A 9,958-nucleotide genomic window follows, 5' to 3' on the forward strand; every position below is an offset into this window, starting at 1 on the left:
TAGAATATAGGTGTGTGCACTATGAGCGTCTTCTTCACTCGACCACCAAACCTCTTTTAATTTCCCACCGAGTCGCCCAATCTGGCTAAAGATGTCTGGAACACCAGCAACTGCATATGTTGGCGCGACACCACCATCATCATATATTCTTGGAGCTCTTTTCCGGGTACGTATTTTTGACGCAAAGAAGTACGATGTGAAGTAAGAATTTTCTTCCGTCAAACTTCCAGCAATTATAGAACCTTCAACTTTTGCGAGGTTCTTTGTTTTTCTCTTCAAATATTTCATTGCTCGCTCATACTGATACATCCATCCGTAATATACAGGTCCACAAAGCAATGCCTCATATGGGAGGTGGACAGCTAGAAACGTCAAAAAATTCCGGAGAAAATATTTTCTCCAAGTTTCACAATAAGATGGGAATGTTCTGCTGAAGCTGTTCCACGACTTCTTCTTTAAGAGTGCGTGTGCTAAGATCCCTGAAAAATGCTCCAATGCCTTGTATATCCCAAAAACAATTAAACACATTATATTAGTCATATATTATTGCAAACTAAACCATTATAAAATTACTGTGTTATAATATACTACCTGCAAGTGCTTCATGTACGTTTGTTGGAAGTAGCTCCGCAAATGCAAAGGGAAGTAGTCGTTGCCATGACAATCATGACTCTTCATCCCGGAGATTTTTTGACCATTTTCAACACATCTAGAGAGATTTGAAACATACCCATCGGGGAACTTCACTTCTGATGCCACCCAGTTGAACAACACCGACTTTTTTTCTGAAGACAATCTGAATAGCGGAACGGGAACTTGTCCATTGCTTTTTATAAGTAACTCACTTCTTGAGCAAATATCCGGCAAATCCAACCTCGATTTTATGTTGTCTTTTGTCTTCTCTGGGACATTCAATATTGTATTCATGATGTTCTCAAAGAAATTCTTCTCTATATGCATCACATCGAGGTTGCGGCGCAGAAGAAGATCCTTCCAATATGGCAACTCCCAAAATATACTCTTCTTGTACCAGTTGTGATGAACATCGTAAGAATCAGGCATATTACGAGGGACATGCCAATTACCACCACAATGAACTGTTTCGTTAGCTCCGTAGTAGTCGATTTGCGCTTCAATTTCTTCTCCAGATAAATATGGAGGAGCAGTGTCTCTGACAACCCTTTTGTGCCTAAACAAATTCTTGTTTCTTCGGTAAGGATGACCAATGGGAAGAAATCGCCTTTTGTGCCTAAACAAATTCTTGTTTCTTCGGTAAGGCTGGCCAATGGGAAGAAATCGACGGTGACAATCAAACCAACTTGTCTTCCTACCATTCTTCAGTTGAAACGCATCTGTCGTTCCATTACAATATGGGCAAGCTAATCTCCCATATGTAGTCCATCCAGACAACATCTCATAGGCAGGAAAGTCACTTATGGTCCACAAAAGCATCGCTCGCATCGTAAAATTCGTCTTCGTTGAACAGTCATACGTCCTCACCCCTGTTGACCACAAATCCTTCAACTCTTTTATCAGTGGTTGTAGGAAAACATCCAGGGACCTTTTTGAATGGTTCGGACCAGGTATTAATATGGTCAAGAATAGTAACTCCCGTTGCATGCACATCTCCGGTGGCAGGTTGTATGGAGTAAGAAAGACTGGCCACAATGAATATTGTCTCCATGAAATTCCGAACGGACTAAATCCATCTGTGCATAACCCGAGATACACATTCCGGATATTGCTAGCGAAATCTGGATGTACTTTGTTGAAATGTTTCCAGGCTCTTGCATCTGATGGATGAGTCATCTCACCATCCGTCTGAGTATGCTCGGCATGCCATCTCATCTTTCCAGCAGTCTGCTCTGATTGATACAATCTTTTCAATCTATCTGTAATTGGTAGGTACCACATCCTTTGGTACGGTACCCTATTACGTCCCCGTCCTTGCGGCTTGAATCGTGGCTTCTTGCAGAATCGACATTCTTCTAGCTTCTCATCATCTCCCCAATAGATCATGCAGTTGTCGATGCAAACATCTATCATCTTGGTTGATTCGCCGCATTTAACATTTCATAAAACTTTTTTGCGTCTATATTAGGTTCTTCATCTTCATCATGAGCTACGAATGCATCAACTACCATATCATGAACCCTATCATAATCTACTATCTGCTCTTCCTGATGGTAACTATGTTTATTATGCAAATGATCAACCGGTTCTTCCTGAAAAATGCTATTACTACTACTAGCTTCATTCTGATCATAATTATAACCTTCTCCATGTTAAACCTAGATATAGTAATTTGGCGTGAACCCTCTATTTATTAAATACTTCCAAACATTTTCACGATTTGCCAATTTCGAATTGTTGCATTTCCGACAAGGACAGAACATCTTACCACTTTCTTGGGCGAGCGGTGTGGAATCTGCTTGATGCATAAATGTCTCCAGCCCCGCAAGGTATTCTTTCGTCACTCTCCCAATAGCATCTCTATGCATATACATCCACCTCCGCTACTCAAAAATATTTCCGGACCCCGACATTTTTTTTTCACGATTTTTTTTTTCTTGTTGGTGTGTTTAAAATGATGTTCAAATGTTCATATTTATAGAAAATTTTCGAATCTGGTAGTTGCAATTTTCCTACGAATTTACGACGAAATTTAGTTAGGAAAAACATTTTATTTAGTGGATTCAAAATTACCTCGCTAAGTAGACGTAAAATATTTCCTCGTAAATTACACGCTATATTTACGTCGAGTTTACGAGGAAAGATTAGTTCGTCGTTAAAGCCACATGATATTACACCGGCTTTACGACAAAATCATTTCGTCGTAATTTTACGAGGAAATAACGATGATTTTATATTTCCTCGTAATTTCTTCGTAAAGTCGACGTACATTTACGAGAAATATTTTTTCTCGTTAATTTTTCTCGCTAAATTTTTGTTTTCTCGTAGTGTTTCCACTATTTATAACACTCATCATTAACTTCTTATTACAACAGATGGTTTAAAAGGATGTAAATCACATAATAGAGAAAACATGCTTAAACTGTGTTTGAGTTGAAAACACATACTAGTATTTATTAATATTTCGATATATATTTTCGTGGGTTCCGACAAAAAGATAACTTTTAACAAAAAAAATATTTCTATATTATATGATTATTCTTGATACAATATTATTTTTCCATTCATATTTAGAGTATGATTGGAAAAAACGAGCGTAACCGAGAGTAATTAAGAGAGAGAGAATAATAGTAAAATTAGTGGAAGAAATAATATAATAAAAATTAATACTAGCGCAACATATTATTTTCTCTACACAAAATAGATAAAAACTTTTTCACCTTTTAAATAGTGACTAGAGAAAAACAGGTGAAAACTGATTGGTTTAATTTTGGTTGAAATCAAAGTAAATATGAGATTCATTTTAAATATTCCGCAGATTGCTCCACACCGAGAGCATGATTATTGGAGGTTCTCAGAGTAGGATTCTTAACGGAATATAAAAACAATTCTTTTAATTTTTAACTAAAAAAGTTAAGAACCAGCTCTTAAAACTCTTATTTAAAAATCGGTTCTTAGTTTTTTTAGTTAAAAGTTAAGAGACGGGTTATTATATTCCGTTAAGAACCCCACCCTAAGAACCCTCCAATAATCATGTTCTTAAGAGCATGATTAACCCGGGATTCTTAGAATGGGTTCTTAGCGGAAGTTAAGAAACTGTTTCTTAACTTTTAGCTAAAAAAACTAAGAATCGGTTCTTAAATAAGGACTTTAAAAATCGGTATTTAAGAACCGGTTCTTAGTTTTTTTAGTTAAAAGTTAATAAACAGTTTCTTAACTTCGATAAGAACTCAACTCTGAGAACCCCGGATTAATCATGGTGCTTTAGCGGTAGAAAGCAGGTCAAACGCGCCCGTCCCATACGTCTCGCTTTAGATTGAATCATTTTCTTGATTCACAAGTTTGATTATGTGTGCAAAAAGAAAATACTAAACCTACATATGTCCTGCTTAAAAGAGTATCAATTCCAGATTGAACCCGAACGGTTTAGTTACGGATTGGTCTAACAAAATATAACATAAATTTAAATATAGAAGATGTTTCTCGTTATCAATCTTTCATTACACATGTTGATGATATTTACATCTTTAGAAAAAGAAATAAATATATAAGATGTTATAAAAACCTATAGAGAATGGATAAGTCCGGTTCGGTTTGGTAGACGTAGAAGTGTTGAGGTGATAAGGATCAAGATGGTTGAAGATATGCATTAGAAGATTGTGATAAGGATTGTAGAAGATATTGTGCTTGAGTATATTCTTTTAACAAGCACGTATATATATGTGTAACATAAGACGTGAATAAACAACAAGTTCATACAAATCAATCTCACTAAGTTTACATGGTATCAGAGCCTATCTGAAATTTTTTTCGAAAATCTGAGAGAGAGAAGTAAAACAAAAATCTCATGGCGAAACAAGAAACATCGGTGGTCGCCGGTAGCGGTAGTGAGAAAATGTTGTCGCCATATTATTTGTCTCCATCAGACAATCCTGGAGTGTCGATCTCACCTGTCTCGTTGAACGGTGAGAATTACGCCGAGTGGGCGTCGGAGTTGGAAAACGCGCTGCGGGCAAAGTGCAAAACTGGTTTCATCGACGGTACGTTGCTGATACCAGACGAGAAGGAGAAGCCGGTGGAAGCCGAGACGTGGAGGACAGTGAACTCCATGATCGTGGGGTGGATCCGAGCGTCGATCTCTCCGGCTGTGCGCTCGACTGTCACCTTCACGCCTGATGCATACAAAATGTGGAATGATCTGAAGAAGAGGTTTTCGGTTGGTAACGCCGTACGTGTTCATCAACTGAAGGCTGAACTGACGGCATGCAGACAGGACGGCGCGAGTGTTTTGGATTACTTCGGACGCCTGACTTTGAAGTGGGAGGAGCTGTTGAACTACAATCCTCTTCCCAAGTGCTCATGTGAGGCGTCGGGGAAAATTGCGCAAGATTACGAGGAAGAGAAGGTTCACATGTTCCTCATGGAACTGGATGATGCTAGATTCGGAAATGTTTGCACCAATATCATTGGCATGGAACCTCTACCGGATCTGAACTCTGTGTATCAGAGAGTTGTTAGAGAAGAGAGACGGCTCCTGTCGTCACGAGTGGAGACCAGACAAGACGCAGTCGGGTTTGTGGCGAAGGCAGATGCGGTGCAAAGTGAGAGCTATCAGATGAGAGATGCGACGGTAGCGGTTGCACGAGGACGAGGCAGCAATATGGCGTGCTCGCACTGTGGAAGAACTGGCCACAAGAAGAAAGATTGCTGGCAAATCATTGGGTTTCCAGAGTGGTGGACAGAGAGGAATCAAGGAGAACGTGGTGGACGCGGGAGAGGCAGAGGACGAGGCCGTAATCAGATCAGGTCCAATGCGGTGCAGGCCCCTCCTTTGACGTCTGAGCAGTGGGCGTCCCTGTCAGCGCTCCTTGAGCAACAGAAGCCGTCCCCAATTCCAGAGAAGTTGAACGATAAGGTTCAAACCGGAGAAGTAATTCTCGATACTGGTGCATCTCACCACATGACAGGAGATGTGCGTTTGCTCACTGATTTGTGTGAATTGGTGGGATGTCCGGTAAGTTTTGCTGACGGGAGCCAGGTGCAGGCTACTCACTGTACATTGTTGTCGGTTGCTAAGTTGCTCAAACAGACAGGATGTCTGGCTGTGTTTACTGACACTTTGTGTATTTTGCAGGACTGTTTTACGAGGACCCTGATTGGAGCAGATGAAGAACGAGGCGGTGTTTATGTTTATCGGGATGTGACAGTGGCGCGAGGTCTCAGAGTCGAGGCTGCAGAAGACAAGACTTTTTGGCATCGCAGATTGGGACATCCTTGTTTTGGTGTTTTAGGATTTTTACCATTTGTTTCTGGTGTTCAAAACAACTCCGACAAGTTGGGAGGTTGTGAAATTTGTTTCAAATCAAAACAAACTCGCGGGGTGTTTGCCGAGGGTTATAATAAAGCATATGTTCCTTTTGAATTGATACACGTTGATTTATGGGGTCCGTATCGGGAGAAATCGTCATGTGGTGCTGCGTATTTCCTTACAATCGTAGACGACTTCTCGAGAGCTGTCTGGATTCATCTCCTCCTCGAAAAGTCTGAAGTAAAGAATACCGAACTTCTGTCAACTTGTTCACCGACAATTCGGTAGACATGTCAAAACCGTTCGAAGTGATAATGGCACGGAGTTCATGTGTCTTACCAAGTATTTTGCGGAGAGTGGAATCGTTCACCAGACTTCATGTGTAGCAACGCCACAACAAAATGGACGAGTAGAGAGGAAGCACCGCCACATACTCAACGTCTCCAGATCTCTTATGTTTCAATCCGACCTTCCAATCAAGTTTTGGGGGGAAAGTGTTCTGGATGCGGCGCATGTTATTAATAGAACGCCGTCGAGTCTTCTGCATGGGAAGACTCCCTATGAATGTTTGTATGGTAAGGTCCCATCGTATGCTGATCTAAAGACATTTGGTTGTCTCTGCTTTGCACACAACCTGCAGAGACACAAAGACAAGTTTGGAGCGTGAGGCAGGAAGTGCGTGTTCGTAGGGTACTCGTTTGGAAAGAGAGGTTGGACGCTATACGACTTGAAGAACGAGGAGTTCTTTACGTCCCATGATGTTGTTTTCGACGAGTCAGTGTTCCCGTATCAAACTGATACAAGCGGCACGAACACAGCAGTCCCACAAACTATGCAACCTGTACATGAAACTGAAGAAATAGAACCACTGATCGCTTCGAGGGGGAGCGACGTTGCTGAGTTGCCGATGACTCCTACGGAATCCGTGGAGTCTACACCTGTCAAAGCACCACCAGCTTCAGAAACAAGGACAACAGACACGATTGAATTGGAGAATGAATTAGTGGAGGCTACAGAAACAGAGGCAACTGCACATGTTGAAGAAGCCGTGGTGACCACAGAAACGGTGGAGGAACTTGGAAGAGGTCACAGAGTTCCAAAGCCATCGATCAGGTTGCGAGACTACGTCACGTACAACGCGCAATGTCACCCTGATAAACACTGCCCTCGTTCTACCTCAACTCCATCAGCATTCTCTGAAACGTGTCCAGGTAAAACCTCATTATATCCCATCTCTGCATACGTGACTGACGCTATTTTCTCGGAAAAGCATCGTGTGTTTCTTGCAGCTATCAGTGCAGATGTTGTGCCACGTAACTTTAAGGAGGCGATTCTTGATCTTGTATTTAAGGAAGCGATGGGAACGGAGGTTGCAGCTCTGGAAGAGCAGAGAACGTGGGATGTAACTGACCTGCCCAAAGGGAAGAAAGCGCTGGGATGTACTTGGCTTTATAAGTACAAGTACAATGCCGACGACACAAAGGAGCGACGCAAAGCAAGGTTGGTAGTGCAAGGAAACAGACAAGTGGAAGGGGTGGATTATGAAGAAACGTTCGCACCAGTAGCGAAACTCACGACGGTGAGAACGCTGTTGGAAGTGGCGGTTTCAATGTGCTGGGAAGTTCATCAGATGGATGTGCAGAACGCTTTTTTGCATGGAGATTTGCATGAGGAAGTGTACATGAAGATGCCCCCTGGCTTCAGTTCAAGTGATCCCAAGAAGGTGTGTAAACTGAGGAAGTCCCTGTACGGTTTGAAACAAGTTCTGAGATGTTGGTTTTCAAAGCTGACAAGTGCGCTGAAGGAGGCTGGTTTCAAGCAGTCGTACTCAGACTATTCACTCTTCACCTACATCAAGAACGGTAAGAGCTTGCGAGTGCTCATCTATGTGGACGATTTGGTGATCACGGGAAGCGACTTGGATATGGTGACGAAGTTCAAAACGCATCTGAGCAAGTGCTTTAAGATGAAGGATCTTGGTAGAATCAAATATTTCTTGGGCATAGAAATCGCAAGAGGTGCTGAAGGTATGTTTCTATCTCAACGGAAATATGTTCTTGATATAATAAATGAAGCTGGTCTCCTTGGTTGTAAGCCGGTCTCGACCCCGATGGAACAGAACCATCGGTTACTCTCTGCTGATGGACCATTCTATACGGATCCGGTTCGTTTTCGACGATACGTGGGTCGATTGGTGTATCTCACAATCACCAGACCTGAGCTCAGTTATGCGGTTCATGTGTTGTCTCAGGTAATGCACAAACCAAGAGCGGTGCACTGGGATGCAATTGTGCGAGTGTTGCGATACCTTAAAGGTAGTCCGGGTCAGGGAATCATGCTGAAGTCTGCGAGTGATCTTCGTGTTCGAGGTTTCTGTGACGCCGACTGGGCATCATGTCCAAAGACGCGACGATCACTGTCATCTTATATTGTTCTGTTGGGAAGTTCCCCTGTCTCATGGAAGACTAAAAAACAAGATACTGTGTCGCACTCATCGGCTGAGGCTGAATATAGATCGATGGCTGCGGTACTGCGAGAGTTGAAATGGCTGAAGAGGCTTCTTGGAGACTTGGGAGTTGCACATAAACAGCCTATGGAGCTGTTCTGTGACAGCAAGTCGGCGCTGTACATTGCTCAGAACCCGGTGTTTCACGAAAGAACAAAACACATAGAGGCAGACTGTCATAGTGTAAGGGACGCAGTGCCGGGTCGTCTCATAGTCACGAGACATGTTCGAACCACTGAGCAGCTGGCTGATATAATGACCAAGGCTTTGGGGAGTTCGCAGTTTCGTTATCTTCTCAACAAGTTGGGTGTTCGAAACTTACACGCTCCAACTTGAGGGGGAGTGTAGAGAATGGATAAGTCCGGTTCGGTTTGGTAGACGTAGAAGTGTTGAGGTGATAAGGATCGAGATGGTTGGAGATATGCATTAGAAGATTGTGATAAGGATTGTAGAAGATATTGTGCTTGAGTATATTCTTGTAACAAGCACGTATATATATGTGTAACATAAGACCTGAATAAACAACAAGTTAATACAAATCAATCTTTCTAAGTTTACAGAACCCAAAACAAAATTCAAAACAAAATTTAATTAATATAAACGAAAGTCTTTTTTTGTAAAAAGCATAACATAATTTTAGGTTTCAGTGATCAAGTAAAAACTTGCTACGCGCATGTTTACTGGTAAGAATAAAGAAGATACAATATAAATATTTTTTCGGCCAAAAAGGAATTATTAAAAGAAATGTACTAATAAAAAGAGATGGGTAGTTGCTGTGTGTCAGACTTTCACAGATCTGACGATATTCTTGTAAACCAAAAGCGCAGAAGATGCTGAGACCGCATGTTCGTTTCTTGTCTGTGCCTCTCCATAACCACATTTTTTATATACATCATCTTATCACGAATATATTCACACATTTACTTTTAACACCTTCAAGTCATAACTTAAGGTAAACTAATGGATCTTGAATTTTTTATTTCATTTCAACCTTCCAAGTTACAAGTTCAAGATTCTTCTTATAGAAATTTGAATTTTACATGAAAAGTAACAACTCAACCTTACAAATTACAATATCATTCACAGTTTTTTTTACTTTTTGCAAAGAGTAAAAGATATTTTACACGAAAGTAAAACTAGACCATACCAGATATCCCACATCAATGAACTCCCTTTTGGGATTCATTTTTTTAATTTTTTATTATTAAATTTTTTTTCTTTTTTTTTTTTTTTTTTAAAAAAAAAAAAAAAAAAAAAAAATAACTAGACTAATCGCGAACTGCCACGACGCGTAGAATCCGCGATACAGTGATAAACTTTAAAAGAAAAAAGTTCAACCAAGAGACCTTTAGGAGAGAAAAGTTCATGTGATTGAATTATTTTATTATTATTTTTTTTAATTTCTGTGTAAACTCTTCCATAAACCCTGATGCTCTAACACATGGCACTTCATAGCTCACAGCTTTTTGCACTCATTAACCTCTTCTTTTACTTTTCTCAGAAGTAATAAA

Source organism: Brassica oleracea, chromosome C6, assembly GCF_000695525.1.
Source record: "Brassica oleracea var. oleracea cultivar TO1000 chromosome C6, BOL, whole genome shotgun sequence".
NCBI lineage: Eukaryota > Viridiplantae > Streptophyta > Magnoliopsida > Brassicales > Brassicaceae > Brassica > Brassica oleracea.